Consider the following 18743-nt stretch of genomic DNA (forward strand, 5'->3'; position numbering starts at 1 on the left):
ATAACAAAATTTACCATTTCTGGAGCAACTTCATGCTTTCGAAATGATAAATTTTGTTGCTTAAAAATATCATTAAAATGTTTTTTATTTCTAACACGAGGAAACTTTTTCTATTCTGCAAGCGCAACTGTAATACAAAACCTTGCACGAAATAACTGCAACTGAAATTTCGCTACTTCTTTGCAAAAGCATTTTAAATTCTAAAACCACATAATATAAAAGCATAATTTACACATTTCTTGACAAATGTATGTAAAAGCGAGGTTTTAGTGAAATGCGGGTACTGATTAGCGCGTTGAATATTGCTGTTCCGGGTGCAATTTCGTTGAGTAAAAATAATTAAGTTAAGGCTCTATGTTGAAACCTAATGCAAAATTCTTGATGATATCATCAAGATATTTTGATGGTTTATGTTGAGTTTTTGAGGGTTCAACACAATTTGATGGTAGCCATCAAACAACACTTCCATCCTGGAGAAATTAATTTTGATGGACCAACAAACTTCAATCTTTTAATGTTGGAAGATGATATTTTTCAACATGATGGTCAACCAACATGATATGTTAGATACTTTTCTACCGGCAAATTTCATCATCACATGATTGGAAAATGTTGTTTCAGAACTATGTTGGTCAACCATCAAAGGAAGTTTGGTATTGGTGATTGAACAGCTCCCATCATTTGATGATGGGACGTATTGATTTAACATTACTAGACTACTAACCTATCAAGTAATGTTTGTTATTAATAATGACAAACCGGCTGATGCATGCAGAATTTGTCATCATTATACTTTTATCACCTAATGAAGTTTAGCATAAATAAAAATTATAGAATTACTAGTTGCTGAAAATGTTAAAATTTGTACCAAAGGCTTTATTCTAGATGATAACTAAAGTTTCGCTTTTTTGTGGTTGCTAAAAACAGAATTTTTCGTCACATTGCAATTATCTTCAATGAAATTTTACCACTTTTTCCCCAGATAAGGTGATAAGCTTTCAACCGAAACTCTTAGTCTGATGACAATATAAATTCCAATGCTTTCTCTCACCACTGGAAACAGAATTTATTGCCATTTTATCAACATTATTTTTATTTATCATTATTATAAATCCTCTTTTTGACTAGTTAGAGAGCTCAATTTTCAAGTGGATGACAACAAGGTTACAATTGTTTCTTGAAAGCTGCAAGATAGATTTATTGCAAATTAGAATTTATCGTCAACTAAAATTTCGACCACTTTCCGAGAAGCTAGATAGCTCAAATTTATACTTTTTCTTCAAAAAAAAAAAACTTAAATTTTTACTCATTGCTGTGGCTAAATCAGAATTTACCATGAAGCCTTTCTCGAGTCATATAGCTTCCTCTTAAAGATGAAAAGTTATTCAAGTGTTCATTTTACTTTACGTTCGATACCTGAACTTTCTAAGCATATTTCGGATTTATGTATATAAATAAAACAGAAATTTTACGTGCATGTGCACGGATCTCTGTGCATATACCTCATACGAATCCGCAATTCTGAACCCATCCTCAATGTATTGGGTGCATATAAGTTCGAAGACGCAGCGGACCTAATTATCTACTTTAAAACTTCATTTGATTGCGCGCTACATCCCATAGAAAAAATTTTTCATAGAATTTGATAAATATTATGTAATCTGAGTGATTTCGTAGCTTGCAGCTCTACTCAATCAAAAATAAACTTTATAGTACGTTTTTATGAATTATTTAACTTCGGTCTCTTATATTAGTCTATCACAAGTAATATCAATGCTAATAATTTTGAGATGAGTTGTGAGGACGACACGGCATCGGGACTTGCACTCTAGAGCCCTTTAATTAGAGGAGCTTTATTGCACTCCCAGAAGAAGACAACAAATACCCACGCATGTGACCTATGGCAAGACGTCAGTTTCAGCTACTCTTTATCAGCAATATGAAGCATTAAAGTTGAGCTAAGTTCTTCGACATAATTTAAAATGTTTATTAACGTTAATTGAATACTGAGCCGTATAGAACACCGAATTTCTTGAAATATAATTCCTTCTCGTCTACTTATTTTACTCAACTCAGATTTATTATTTGTTTGTGTATTTTATTGTGATCGTGATATATTTTTGTTTTATGTAACTGGCAACTTCGATGCATAATAAGTTTATGATCAAATTACATGGCTTCGTGTCTGTCTTTGCGTAAATATACAGTGGTAGAATTGAAATCTTTGTGAAAGAATATAGACTGTGTTACTTAAGACAATGGGTCCTTGACAGACTTGTTCTATTCGAAATAGAATGGAAAGAACAGTTGCTAACTCAAATAAAAGTCACGTTTCAGCAACCAATCAGGATCGAGATACCCTCACTACGTCACTTGTAGGTATCCCATTAGTATTTTAAAAAGTATATGAAACCACGTGTTTCTTATATTGATACCTATGCTTTTGAATGTCTATACATTTAAATAATGGAAACTCAACAAGAACTAGTAAAATAAAGTTGAAGTTATCTATTAAACCTTTGGCAATTGTGGTAAATTTTGAATATCACAAATTAAGTAACACTATACGTATAGTTAATTTTTCCTTTTGGTAAGTTGAACTTTTAACTTATATTATGGTAAATCTGCTACGAAATATACAAAAAATAACAAATTAAGGGTGTGTATTAGGTGCCATAAATGAGTAAGGGTGATATTATGCAACTATGGGGAAAGTGGAGTAAGAGCGGGTAGCTGAGATTCGAAAGCCAGTTGGAATTACACTTTTCGACCTTTATACTGTCAGATTTAATCAAGATATTCATTGTTTAGTTGTGTGCAATATATCACTCATGAAAAATCATACATGTACAACTATTTTTATTAAAAATTTTTCTAGAATAAGTTAAATCCCCTGGAAATTTAAATGGGAAATTTAAAAATACAAAATTTCTGTGAAAAAATAGCTGACATTTACAATTTATGTAACAATTAAAGAAAATTAGGCATGTAATTTAAGGTGACGCAATCAAGACCGTACTCAAGAGGAAAGAGGAATAGGCAACTATCGAGGCAGCTGAAAACATGATCGAAGTTTCTCAGAATAAATATAGCACTTGTTAATTGGTTTTTAAAAATAAAATTATTGAGAATATCTATATTACAATAGCAATTTTTTATAAAGGTTTCAAAAATTCCACAAAATATAAAAATACGACTTTCTTGCTTTGAAAAAGAAACCCTCTATAAATTTCGTCATAGAGGCCGTAAAACCTTTGTTCAATCTTAAATGTAGTTATCTTCTCCCTCCGTTGCACTGCAGCTTTCGTGGGCCAGCTCAAACTCACATCCGGGGAGTAGGGGGGAGGGAAATCATGTAGTACCCGGTCTTACCCCAAGAGCGTATGTAATCGAAACGTAACAGAATAGTGCTATTATAGTATTAATGCTTATTCTTTGTTAAGATATGATTCTTTAAAAAACTTCTAATAAACTGGACTAAAATTAATTTTTGCAACTGTAATGACCAATAAATAAAACTAGTTAAAAAGCATTAGAGAGTTGACGTAGCAAAATAAACTGATCTATATGGATGCCGTGAATTAATAACACCCCGCCAATATAGTAAGTTCTTCTTGACTAGTAAAGTGCAAATCAGAGTTTGTCCGCTAAAAAACAGAAACAATTTGACAAAATTGAGGTACCCTGTCTCAGCCCACTCTCCCCTATCTGTTTTGGAAGGAGGTAAAAACCTATTACCACAGAAACTATATTAGGCACACATACTGGTACAATAGGTTCTCATTATCCCAACACCAAAATCTGCAATACCAGAAGAGTTTGACAACACATTAAATTAATAGTCACTGGCGTCGGTAAAGTTTGACGATTCTTTACGGCCTTCGAAATAAGTACTGGTACTAAATTGCCAAACATGTTTATAGGAATATTATTTTTCTTGCTGATTATTTTTGAGAATTACAGTTAGATCCCTGCAAAGCAGACTCGCTTAGGTAAAACATGGCATTTGTTTATTTGACGACTCATCAGCCAATCAGGTTCGACACTCACGAGTGACGTCGGTTGTAGGTATTCAATTAAATTTGATTCGAAAATTGACTCCGCGTGATAAGAAATCAAACCTAACTGGTGTAAGTTAACATGCCATGCACAACCACGTAATTAGGCAGAGCCATGTGATTTCTGTCGTATTTCTTCTTCACGAGTTACAAGTTCCCAATTACGATTGTGTTAAATCTTTATACTCACAAGTAAATATTGCTAAAAAATTAAGTTGTGTACCACGTGTCAATTAATCAAGATTTTTTTAGCTTGGCTGAAATCAAAGTATCTGCAATTTTATATTACTTTCTTCTTCAAAAGTTGTTACAGAGAAGTAATAAACAAATTCTTCTTCACTGGAGTTTCATTCTATTTTAACTTATGCATTCTATTTTAACTATTCATTCTATTTTAACTTATTTAATTCTATTTTAACTTATTTAATTCTATTTTAACTTATGCAACATCGGATAAATCTGTTAAACTACTTTTTAAAATATAATCTGCATTTATAAATAATTCATGTCTTTATAACTAAATAGAAATTTTCACAAGATACAAATATTTAGTTCTTAATAACTTTATTACTTTTTTTCGATTAAAATAATGATTATTTAGTGTTTCCTTTTAAATATTATTTAACACTCACCAATGTATTTAGATTTTGACTTCATTTTCTACAAGAGTTCTAAAATTTCATATTAAGGGTAGTCATTACAAAACAATTTGTATAAAACAGATATTTGAAATTTTAAAAAAAAATATTTTAACAATAAAAAAGAGTATTGGTGCCGTATTGTAAATTATTTTTTTCTGCAAACAATAAAAAAAACCAACGACTGGAAAAGGTAGTTAAAACACCGCCTTGAGTCCAATCTTTTCAAGGAAAACCTATTTCTTCTTATTGTACCAGAGCAGTATTTTAACTGCTACACGTTGAAAAGAAATGCTGTAAAAAACCACGATTTCGAACTAGCCAGATATGGAAAATTTTTATTGCTTTTTTTTCCAGACAAAAGAAAGATGTTTTATTTTTAAAACGCATAAACATGAATCAATTCAAATATAAAAAAAGAGGCCATAATGTTTTATGAGTTTGATGCATCTAACACACCGTCATGGAGTATCCAGGCTTCACGCCAGCAATGATTTTATTCTACAAAGTTTCTATTTACGACTGTGTGCGGGTGGTTACAGTTAAAAATAATCGGTTTGAATCTGATTTTATTTCTCAGCAAAATGTTCTTGGTCATAAATTGAGTTCTTATCTGGAATTTGCAATGTAAAATCTTTGTTTTTAAAAAAATAGCGAAAGAAATTTCTTTGAAACGTAAATAATTTCAAATAAATCTATAGAGTAAATCAGGTTAGTATTTAACATCAAAACTATTATTAAAAAAGATTTAAAAATATAAAATTAATTATTGCGGCAGTATTTAATTACCTAACCTTTATATAAAAAAATAAGCCACCATCAATCTTTTATACCTTGTTATAATGCGTATCATACTGCTAAAAAAATTTTTTTTCGAAAATAAAAGCTGCAAATCTAGTGGAAAAGGATATTTTGTGCGAAAAAGAAATATTTGCGAAAAACATTTAGGAAATCTAAAAATCTGGGAAATATAAAAAATTACTTATTGTAGTGTTGTTTAATTAACATAATAAATTGGTGTTTAATTTGTAGATTTTTTCTTTCGAAAATATTTAAATAAATTAAGTCTCTTAAATTTAAATTTGAAATATTTACGCAGAATATTATTTTAAATATTTATAAGAAAATTTACATTTGACAGAATTAGTGTAAAAAATAATTAAATCTTACGAAATTTTAAAAAGTTGAAATAAATTTAATATTAAATTTTCCAATTACACATATGATCATGTGTATTGAGATTTTAAGAAATTATATTTTATAAGTAACTGACAAGCATCGCTAACAAATATGAATTTCTGTTTTTCTTAAAATAATCAGTTTAATATTAAATTTACGTAACAAATTATAATTGATCTCTTTTTTTAAAAATAAATGGGGTATTTGCTGAATAAATCTTTAAAATAAAAAATTTAATTACATTTGTTTTTATTGGTAATATATAATAAATATGTATAGAACATTGTACAGCTAAAAATAATGATATGAGAAGTGATAAACGAAAACACTCACTCATATGCCTCTATACGTTGACAACCTGTCTAAATTAAACTCAAAAACAGTATAGGTTGTCTAAGCTAAGAACTCCTCCCACCACAAAGTCTGAGGCCGTCTGGTGTTATGGAAACAATCATGGCGCGTTTTAGGAAGGGTAGCTTCCCTCTAGAAATAACAGAATCTTAGTGATGATAAGTCCTTTTTATGAAATTTTCATTTTTCAAGGTTTGTTCCTGGGGATTGAAGTACATGAATACCAGCTGCTTATGAATGGCAAGAGTTCAAAATAGAGGATGCCGGTTAAGATACACTATTAACAAGCTTTTTTTTATGCAGTCAAACCTCGATATTTCGAACTTGAAGGGAGAGGAGAAAAAATTCGAGATATCGAAAATTCGAATTATCGCAAATCGCCTGTTATCGATGGTAGAATAAAGAGAAATGCTCTTTACATATCTTATTTACTATTCCATATTTATTCTAAAAACACTTTTCACACTTTCATTTAAAAAAAGATTCAATTGTTGTTTGCTTTAGAGATGTGTAAGAAAGTTTGTCTATAACACTTTCTAAGTGAACTATAGCTTTAAATGTCTCTTCTGACATATTCGGCTGCCTCTCAATAAATCTCCTTACAGTGTCCACTGCAGAAAGTGCTTGTTTGTTGGTAAAATTGGGCGGTAAATCTTCGATTTCCTCATCCTCTTCTTCTGATAGTTCACAAGAAGCTTTCGTTTGAGCGATGATATCATTGTCGTCCCACTGACCACACACTGTTGCTGCATCATCTACGTTTACAAAGTCATGAAATTCCATGTCATCAAGCTTCATGAGTCCGGTCAATCTGTTCCAATCATTTTCGGTGTAGTTTTCAGCAGAATTAACGATATTGATTGTTTGACTACTTTCGTGATCTTTAATGAATCCAGACTTCTTGAAGCCATTCATTATCGTAGAGGAAGACACATCATTCCATGCCTTGTCAGCCATTCTTAAAATTTTTTATTTTTTTTTTCGAATAATTTTTTAATTTTAGAAAAAAAATCTACACTATTTATGGAAAAAAAATTCAAGTTATTGAGGGATTAGAAAAAAAAATTTGTGAAATTAAGTTTTTTTTAACATTGAGTGTATAGGAAATTTGAAGGGAATTTTTTCTTCCTCGAGATACCAAAAAATTTCTTGAAATCGATGTTCGAGTTAGTGAGGTTCGACTGTACTAACATTTGATAAACCAGCGTTGATTTTAGTAAAATTAAAGGCTGTCATATTTCGAGTACACTGTAAAACATTCTGGATCAAATTACGGTATAAAGTACCGGTACTTTGCATCATCTGAAAAATCCATTTCGACCGTAAAATATTACACCGCAATTTTTATAGTAATATTTACTAAATTGGAGTAATTTACAGATTTTATGATAATTATTACTATAAAAATTACGGTACATCAGCTTTTTTTGTTCCCTAGCATGTTCCATTGAAAATAGATTTTACGGTAAAAAATATCGGCATCCTGAGTGCCAGCACTTTTTACCGTAATTTAATCTGGAAATTTTTACTGTTTAAGCACATCTATTTTCTATTAAAGATCTCATTAAATCATCTATTAAAGATCTTTCTCGAAATCACCAATGACTCCTGTTGACTCTTAATCATTTTAAGACTCATTGAAGTATTTTACTTTTCTCCTCTTTCATATACGAGTAAATAGGACGTTGCAATGTGTATCACAGAGCAATATTGAAATTATTTTGGGTGAGACTGGTTCTACTCATCTTACTCCAGCGGAATAATGTGTTGAACTTCCCTCAAATGGTACTTTTGAATTTATTAAACCACACTAACATTGCATACATCCACATATAGGTGGCCATGTTACTTTTTTAAACACTAATAGCAAAAATGGAAGACAAATTAAGGTATGGATAGTTGCACTCAGAATAAATTACCCAACTACATAAAAGTTTTTGAAATATCAAGAATAAAAACATACATTTTGAAAATTTCGTAATTTTTTTTAAAAGTCTCATAAAAATTTATGAGCATCTTTTGCAAAAGCACAAAAAACTAAAATTTATACACGTTATTTTTAAAATGCAACAGTCTCCTTTATAGAATTACAAAGATTTGCAACAGTGATGCTCAAATATGAATTTAAAAATTAATATTTAGTCATAAATTGATCGGAAAGACTTGTTATAAGTGATAATTGCAAATTTGACTATAATGCACTGTAAAAAATTTACGGTATAAAATGTCGACACTTTGGGTGCATCATCCGTAAAATACATTTTACCACAAAATCTTTTTTTTATCTAATTATATTGTAATTTTTACGCAAGAGTTTATTTAATTAGAGTGATTCAGTGATTTGATGGTAATTATTACTGTAAAAATTACAGTGCATCAGATTTTTTGTTCCCCCTCCATTTTATTAAAGACTTAAACAGATCCACACTGTAAAAAAATTCCGGAATCAATTTCGGCAAAAATCACCAGTACTTTTTAATGTAAAATCACTGAATTACTCTAATTAAATATTACTATGAAAATTACGTTGTAATATTTTACTGTAAAAAGCGAATTTACTTTAAAATTGAAATGACGGATGATGCACCCAAAGTACCTGTACTTTATAACGTAATGTTATCCGGAATTTTTTCACTGTGTATAAAATGAGTATGTAACCTACAATGCTACATTTAAGCTAAGTAGAGAAACAAGAAATAATTTTTCATAAAGCAACAAACACTCCTCAAAACTAAAAAAAAACATTTTTACTGAACTACGCTCCTAATTAGGAAATTAATTATTAAATTATTGCATTATCATTAACAAAAACGTTTTTATTTTATTTTCAATATTTGATTATCGTAGACATTTAATCATCAGTTTTACTCTTTCTTCTAAAGATTTCAGTATTCTTCCTTATCTAAAGTTTATTTTCTCGTTAAGATATATGAGTGGCCCTTTCTCAAAACGGCACTTAATGTTTAATCGATTGACGAGGAAAAATGATTGAGTCAATGATAACAATTTTCGAAAGCTTGAGAAAAATGAGGTGTTGGCGACCGATAAAGCTCGGTTGGATATTGAATAAGCGAACCATTCATCTTACACCCGGCGTTAATGGACGCATCTGATCAACTTGTAACACCTTCTTTTCAACCAGATGTTGGAAGTCGTTAATTATGGACGCAATTTTTCTATCTTTATGATCCACGTAGCTTGTTCTGTAATGAATTGGATTTTAACGAGATTAGAGTTGGTAATAACTTAAAATTCATATCCCTTAAAGTCTGGAATAATCCTCAAAATTAGGAGAGATTGTTAAATAATTTTTTTCCTTCTTGATTTAACACTTTAGTGCACGAATGTTTTTGAGTAGAAAACAGTGAGCATTACTTAATTCGCGATGGCAACGCTCGAGTACGCAGTCTAGCGGGAGCCTGTAAATATCAGACATTAATTTATCACGTTTTCATTTAGTTCCATCCAAATCATTGACAGAATCAGACACCATTTTTTAGCAGCAAATAAGAAACAAAATTTCCCTAAGGAAAAGGCCGAAGAACTTGAAAAAAATCTCCAGAATATTAGTAAATCTTTCAGGAACAGAACACGCCAAACATTTGAAGAAAAATTCCTCTATAATTTTTAATTTCTATTATCAACAAACTTGCAACTGATGACTTCCGATTTCGGATACTGTTACAGATGTGTGTATTAAAGTAAAATGCATTTCTTCTGTCTTCAATTCATTACGAATTAAAGTGAAGTCAACATTACTTTCGTCATTCCAGTGAATAAATATGAATTCAGAACATACAGAATTGTAATAGTTATAGCATATTCTTCTTCGTTATAGAATAGTATATATTTCTGTATCCATATAATTCAGAAAACAACAATAAAAAATTATCCAAGTTACTTGAAATAGTGCCATTTGTGCTGATTCTTAATTAATTTAAATCGTTTTCTTGGTAAGTTTTTTTTAATTTTGAAAGAATAAGTTCAACTAGAATTCAGCTATTCTGTTTTTAGCTACATATTCAAATTCATATCAATTATAAAATTTTGCTGTGTAGTATGTTATCTAAAAGTAATGAAGGTATAAACTATGTATCTATTATTTGAGAATAAAGTTTTCAAACAAGGAACTTATCATTTTGGAATTCTCCGGGAATTATAAATCAGGTAAGTGGAATGATTTTTACAATAAAAAATTTGCTTGTAAATATTTTTTTTTTCATTTGATGATGGTTCTCTACAGAATGGTTTTTTACGTCTGATTAAGAACTATAAGAATAATAAAAATAGAAACAATATGAAAGTTTTTATTTCAATGTAAAGAATTCTTAAAATCGTTTTTTTATCCTAAGAATTCTCTATTTTCCGTTTTTTAGTTTATAATTTTTGGATAAAAATTGTTTTCAAAATTTCAAAATACTTTTTTTGAAAAATTAAATTTTATAACATTATGCGTTTATGTATACTTCTTGTATATTCCAATGTTTGAAGTAATATGATTCAGAAAAGTATGGAATAAAAATTCGGTACTTACGTATTAACGCCACCGCCGCTACAGATTTGGCGGTTTTTAAGTGCCGCCAATCTATACTTACAATTTTTGCGACAATTCATAAAATAAAACACTTTATTTAAAATCAAAATAGTCAATCGGATTTCGGTGGAAAATGAGCCGATATAGAGTTTAGCATAGATTCAAAACAATCATATCGCCATATGAACTCTGATAAATAAGATTCCAAATGAAATAACATTTCCAAAACGTACGTTTACCAAGATAAAGTTTTATGTTGTGGGAATTGGTACATTTTCGTTTCTTCGGTAAAATATTTCCCTCCTGAAAAAATAAAATTGCATCTTGTTTTGTTTTTGGCAAATCCCAAAGACGAATTTTCGTAGCACTAAAAATGGCGACAAAAAAGAATTGTTTTTGTTTCGTCAGCATTCTTTATTTTACGTTTCTTAGTTTCTAAATAATGATTTTTATTGAAACTTGAAATTTTTTGATAAAAATTGTTGTCAAAAAACTTTGTTTACAAAATTAAATTTCATAAAATTATGTATACTTTTTGTTCATTTTAATTTTTGAAGTAATATGATTCTTAAAACTATAGAATGTAAAGTTTAAATGGGCCTTTCATGTTATATCATTAAATTTAGTAATACTATTTCTCGGCCATCAGGTTTCAACTCTTATATGAATATACATATTTTTTTCTGTTAATGTACAAATATTTTTCTGATGTGTTTTGGATATTCCTTCTCTAATAAAAAGAGATACCATTTTGTTTTCGTTTGCATTAGAAAGAATATCAAACATTTTTCTTTTTTAAATTTAATTTGCCACAATAAAGAAGGAACGTTGCAATGCTACGTGCTACATTAAAGACGTCTTTAGAGTAAAAGAATGACTGTTCATATAGAAATCGCAGGTATTAGTCTCATACAACAACGCCCCCTATAGTTTGTTGCGATCGCGAATATATTACAATTTGTTTGAGGGCAGTTCTCTAAAACATGGGAGCATTATACACGTGGCATTTATACACGTACTCTGGTAAAATTACCAGAAGAAAAGAATTTGGTGAAATGATTGCACTGCGTGTTCTAAACATACAACGAAACATATAAATAAAGAAAAAAAGTTAAAAAAAGGAGAAAAAACATAATTTTGTAAAACATAAATTCGTGTAGTACTTTCTCTCTAGTGCAGTGGCAATAATCTTCGATTGGATATTTAACACTGTAATAGACAAGAGAAGAAAAACAAAAATATTAGGTAATTTTTCCGCTCATATGGTAACGATTTAACAGAAATTCTGGTCTTTAAAACTAGTTATATTACACCACATTTAGTAAAAAATACAAAACTGAAAAGTAAATTTTTACGAATAAATTGTTTATATACAACGCTCTAAGGTATCATGGTATAATGACTGCATTTTACCACGCTTATTGAATTTTATGACATAATATAAAACTACATTGTTAGTTTTACCAAAATCGTTACCAAAGATTTCCGTGAAAACTACCGCGATTGGTTACCATAGAACCAGAATAAGGGTAAGTATTACCATATTCTTTTAATTTAGAACAGTGGTTACCAACTAGCCGCCCGCGGGCCACATCCGGCCCCCGAAGAATTTTTTTGTGGCCCGCGAACTAAAATATATTAGTTGTCATTTTTTTGCTGACAGTTTTCATAAGAAATCTATATGGGTTTAAAATACTTTTCTTTCGCTGAGAACAGCCTAATTTCTTCGTTTCTGTGAAATTTAACATACCAACGGTGCAAAAAAATTTATTTCTCGGGTAAAAATCTACTTCTTATTTTAATTCGTAATTCAATACTTTTGTTTTGTACAACTTGATAAAAGTCTGATAGTAATATTTAATGTTCCCTCAAACATAAAAGAGTCCTATATAAAATTTTGATAAAGTTGCGGCCCGCCATTTGACTTGTGTTTTTAATTGTGGCCCGCCATTTGACTGGTATTTGACAACCAAAATGGCTAATTTTGAGCATTTATGATGTTAACTTTGCCAATATAACACTGAAAAAAATTTTTATAGCGTCTTGATGTTCATAATTAAGAGTATAAATTTTAAACAAGACTATTGCTTGAAAATGCTCTTAAAAATATACCCTTATGCCCTAATATTATAGCGTGGAGGATTTCTTTAAAAAAAAGCAATTTGCCTTAAATTTGTGCTCAGGATTCCAGATCAAATCACGGTAAAAAAAGTACTGGAGCCCTGGTGGCACCAACCGCAATATTCCTTTTACCGTACCATAAAATTTAATCTTTTAATTTTTCAGAAATATTTATTTAATTACAGTAATTCTGCGATTTTGCTGTTAAAATTACTATAAAAATTACGATATATCAGATTTTTTGTAAATAAATTTAAGGGTTAAAATTGATTTCATATTAAAAAGTACCGGTACCACGAATTTCAGTAATTTTTAACCGTAATTCGATGCGGAATTTTTTACAGTACATGGCCAAAAATATCCCGTACAATACTGCACTATTATTTTAACAAAATACGCATCGATTAACGAGAGTACTTGAAAATTGTTTATTCATCGTTAAAAGATTTTTCGAGTTTTTTATTTTTATGAAACCACTTTAAGAAAAAATTTCTTTTTCATACATGTGAAGAACGAGATTGTACAAAATATGTAACGCAACGCCTATTGTTTTTTCACAAATTTATTGTTTAATATTATATGGAGCCTATAAATGTCCGAATTCGATGAAATAGGTTATTATAGTGTAAATTTTATTTAAATCGGACAGTATAATGCATAAACTGTGAATATTTAGTGCATATAACGTGAATGGCAACAGAATTCAGAATTAGTTGTTGTTAAGGTTATTGCTCCTAACTTTTGAGAAATGTCCTAGAATCACATGAAAAAATTTCTTTATTCATCTTTATATTATACTCTTTTTTATTAATCGTGCTTCCATTCCATTTTTAATAATTAAAAAATATATTTTAACTTAGAGTATTTGCCAATGATAGTTCAGAAAACAACTAATCAAGCCCGAGATTAGATATTTTTTAACCCACACAAATAGTTAAATTATCCTGAATTGTAAAGAACAATATTTCAGCACAAAAAAATTTTAAAAAAAGACTATAAAGTCCCGAGGATCAGAAAATGAGGTCAAAAAAGAATATGATTCGAGAGGTTTAAACGATTTACAATTCCATAGAGATACTTACTCTTTCCTTCAAATAAACACAAAAGCAGCTTATTTCAACTAAAAACAAATTTACTGTCCAGAAAAGAAAAAAGAAACAACCAGGGAACAGTACAACAATTTTCAATACGCAAATACTGCCAAAAAAATTTACTTTTTGTGGTAGTATTTGCGTATAGAAAAAATTTTAAACAGTTTGAAATACAATAAAAGCACTTATTTATACTGCCTCTTGAACAAGCATAAAAACCAGTTATTGATAGGAATTCATCAAAATGATCAATTAGGTAATGATAGGTTTTTAACTATCAATATGTCATTACTTCCGACAGTTTTATTCCCCTATACGAGAAAGAGCGTTGCCTCAACAATATCAATCAAAGAGCAATATTTTTACACTTTAAGGATTAAGAAAAGTATTCCGATTCTATTGATAAGTAAACAGATTTTAACATTTATACAATATCAGCCCAGTTATTTTCTGCCTTAACATTATCTATCAAAGAGCAATATTTTTACACTTTAACGAAGAAAAAATATTCCGATTCTATTGATAAGTAAACAGATTTTATATACAATATAAGCCCAGTTATATTGCAAAATTAAAGTTGGTTTTCACAGAACATCCTTTATTCTGTCTTAAACAGCAGTTTTTCAATATTTTCCTATACTGCTGAACATTTTTGCCATACTGTGACATTCGAACATGTGTCAGAATAAAACTAATTTTTTAAGAAATAAAAAGATTCTCTTCCTTCTTATAAAATATTCTCTTCTTTTATTTTATCACTCCCTCAATCTCGTAAAATCGTTCTCTTCATTAGTTACATTTCCTTACGCCAACAGGGAGGTTGAGTTAATTTCTTTCGGAGATTAAGCTTTTTCCTCCCTTTCTTATTCTTTATTATAGTCTGATTTATGACTCTTTTTAAATTAAAAGGGAGGGGACAATACTTTAGCTTCAAGTCTGAGAGGGAAGAAATTCAGAATTCTTTATATTAAAAAAATTAAGAAGTTTATTTATGGGTTTGCTTTTACTGCCATATTTTATGGGACAATGATTTTAACGCTAACTTTCTCAACCCAAGTTTTTATTATACATTTTATCTGTTTTTGTTATATATCTAGATTAAATTGAGTTTTACTAAAACAGATTTAATTGAATGCTAATTTATTTAATTTTTTAAGAATAATTAAATAAATTAATATGACGATTCTGAATTAAATAGTTTTTAATTCATGTATAAAATAAACATTTTATATATTGATAATTGATTTTGTCTCATATATCTATTTCATATAGATTTAAATATTGAACTAATTCATCTGGTCTCTAATAAACCGATTCATCGATTTACTACATTAATCCTTTCGCTCTTTTTATCATTTATTCAATTAGTGTATCAAGAATCACTCATTATAACAGTTGACATATAGTGGAAAATCTCCCACGAAGAAGCAAAATTCTGCTGAAATTACAGCATTGTTTAGTAAGAGTCATTGATAGTAAAAAAACTTAAAACTGCTCAATAAAAACAAAATTTATGATATTTAAATCATTTACTAAGACTATATAGGACTTTTTATTGTAATTATTAAGTTAACTTTAACATTATTTAACTTTTCTTCATCATACCTAGTCATCATTTTAAATAAAAAAAATTCTTTAAAAATGTGCAATATGAAACCATTTGAAAACTTACCATCTTGAATAACTATTCAATTGGTGCAAATATGAAAAAAACACAAAAAAGCGTCAATTTTGTTTTGGTGGGAGATGTTTAAAAAACTATTACAAACAGTTGGAGAACTTTCATCTACGTACAAAAAAAATTTAAATGGTCGTCTTCGAGATTAAATATTTTCTTCTTGGTAACCCATAAGGATCAAATGATTAGTGATCATTGTTCTACCAATAGTTTCTATTAATTGTTGCAATATTATGCCTTTGATGCCATATAATTGAAATATATATATTAAAGAAATTTGATCCTCAGTGGCTGTTTGATGCCTTACCAGCTTCAGATCGTTGGGTACCAGCTTGTCTGGAAAGTTTTTTTTTTCCGATGCCCACCCAATTAACACTCGTCATTCAGATATTAATAGCACAGGTTTGTTGGCCACTTTTTCAGGGGCACCATATGAAGTGGGCCAACGTTCGTTCCACATTAAGGACATATAGTGCAAAGAATAAAAGAACACCCATACCTTGTCTGGGGTTTGAACCCAGGACCTTTCTTTGACCTATGTGCAGATCCTTGACCTTGATCATTGTGTAGAAAAAAGGCAGTCTGAGCTTAATGCTGACCACATTGCCGCAATCTTGCCGTTGGCCATTAAATTGTACAGCCTTACCCTCCTGGCCCACAACGGGCTGTTGCGTGTATGCTTTACTCATCTTTCCAATTATAGAAAATCCTAAATTAAAGATTTCTTTGGAATTAAGTGCTGCATAATAAAAAAGCTGAAATTTTAAATGTGTGTAAACTTAAAAGAAAGGGGGACTAGTTTTTGAATAAAATAAAATGCAAATTTCAAGAATCTTTGTTTACAAGTCAAGAAAAAAAAGTCACCTGAATAACGTTAGATAAACATAAGAAGGATGAAACTTCGAAAATTCTAAAAGAAATTCCAACAAAACGAAGATTGCGACGAAGATTGTAATAACAAGGTTTTAACATGAAAATCATCAATCAACCCGGTCCGGAACACTCCCTGTGTCTTAGCATTCAATACTTTTATTTTACTTTTGTTACTACGTCTTAGTAGGGACTTGAAAGACAGTTTTCATTAGAGGGGCTAAAAGAAAATTGCCTTCTTCGCCTTCCGAAAGAAAATTCCTTTTAAGTTAACTAAAATTGGAACAAAAAAACAACGTTTGTTCGAGATGATTTTTTTTTCTCCATTCCGTGAAGAAAATGAAATTGAATTTTTCAAATAAAAGTTACTTGTGTTAAAAGTGTTTTTTAGATTTCTTTCTCTCTTGTTAACTACTTTTATAAATTTATGGTTTATGTTTTTAATTTCCGATGAGATTGACTAATTCAAACAAAAGTACCTGGTTACTGATGAATATGAAAAACGGTATAATTTTTTAAGTACACAGAGGAAATAAATCTGGTAAAATTAAACATACTGGTAATAAAAATGACAACTCTGGTAAGGAAATCCATGTGATACTGGTCAATAAAACCAAAATATGCGGTATCTAAATTTCGTAATTCTTCCATTTACATGGTAAACTGTTCACCGGAAATTCTGGTGAGATATTAATTAAAATTTCATATCCCTCAACGTCTGGAATAATCCTCAAAATGATTGTTAAATCATTTTTTTTCTCCTTGATTGTTTCCTCGATCTTTCACATAGGAATGTTCTTGAGTAGAAAACAGTGAACATTACTTAATATATTAGAATTTTTTGTGAGCAGTTCTCAAAACATGGGAGCATTATACACGTGGCATTTATATACACGTACTCTGGTCGCTGAAAGGAAAGAATTTGGTAAAATAATTGGACTGTATGTTAATGACATCTCTAATAAAGAAAAAAAGGCAAAAAAAGACGAAGAAAAAAACAGTTTTGGATAATAAAATCCGGTGGCTGAGGGGTAGCGCTTCGCACTCTCGTGCCACTGGTCCTGGGTTCGATCCCCGGGCTGGGAAAAGTTGACTCAGTCTTTCATACCTTCAGTAGGTCGACAAATGAGTAACAAGCTTTCTTGGGAGCTAAACATTGGGGGTTCCACGTTCGGCTGACCACTTAATCGGAACATCTGCTCCTGCACCCCAGAGCCAAAGGTCAAGAAAACTGAGAGAGGCACAGTAGGCTTTGGCCCTCTATGGGCTGTCTCGCCTCTGAATTTAATTTAGTTAGGATAATGAAATCTAAGTATACGTTTCGAAATTCATGTTGTAATTTCTCTCTAGCGCAGTGGTAATAATCTTCAATAGACTATTTAGCACTGATATAGACAAGAACAACAAAAATGTTCGATAAATGTTTCGTTCATATGGTAACAGTTTACCGGAAATTCTGGTTTTCAAAATTATAGTTCTTATTACACAGATTTAGTAATAAATATAAAACTGATAAGTAAATTTAACCGAAAAAATGGTTTTTAACAGCATGCTCTAAGCTATTATTATAATATTACCAAGTTTCACTACGTTTTCTAAATTTCATTTCAGATTAGAAAGCCATATTTTATTGTAAATTTCAGCAAAACCATTACCAAAGCATTTCAGTAAAATTTATCAAGCTTTTTGGTGTTCCTAAAAAACGGAAACATGGTAAATTTAACCATTTTCTAGCAGATTGGACTATAATGTTTCTCTCAGTGTAGAGTAGAAAAAAAGTTTTTAATACGAATCTAAAGTTTTTAGATATTTTATAACAATGCTATAAAAGATGCCTCACAGCATATAAATGGTAATCGGATCGTTAAAATCGATTGTTGGGGTGGAACTTTTTCTTTTTCTTTCGAGGAAAGAAGAAACTCCATAGAAGTTAACTCAAACCAAAATGAGAAAATATTGAAACAAGTTCTGACACTTGGCTTAGTTAAAAAATGTGCATAGTTCATAGTTTCACTGCAAGATGGCAGCAGTTTGCAGGCTCTAAAGCAATTTGCATGGCTTTGCTAGATGACACGAGAATTAAATAAGTCAATAGTTATTGGTGTAAGAACCTTTATGGCTATACACTTACAACTGGGTTTAAAAAACAATATTATTTTGAATTAAAAGCTAAATTGATATAGGAAAACCAGCGTCTTTGAGGTATAATTTATTGTAAGATTT

The sequence above is a fragment of the Parasteatoda tepidariorum genome, chromosome 1 (assembly GCF_982258835.1).
Source record: "Parasteatoda tepidariorum strain Cologne lab strain chromosome 1, Ptep-v5.0, whole genome shotgun sequence".
Taxonomy (NCBI): Eukaryota; Metazoa; Arthropoda; class Arachnida; order Araneae; family Theridiidae; genus Parasteatoda; species Parasteatoda tepidariorum.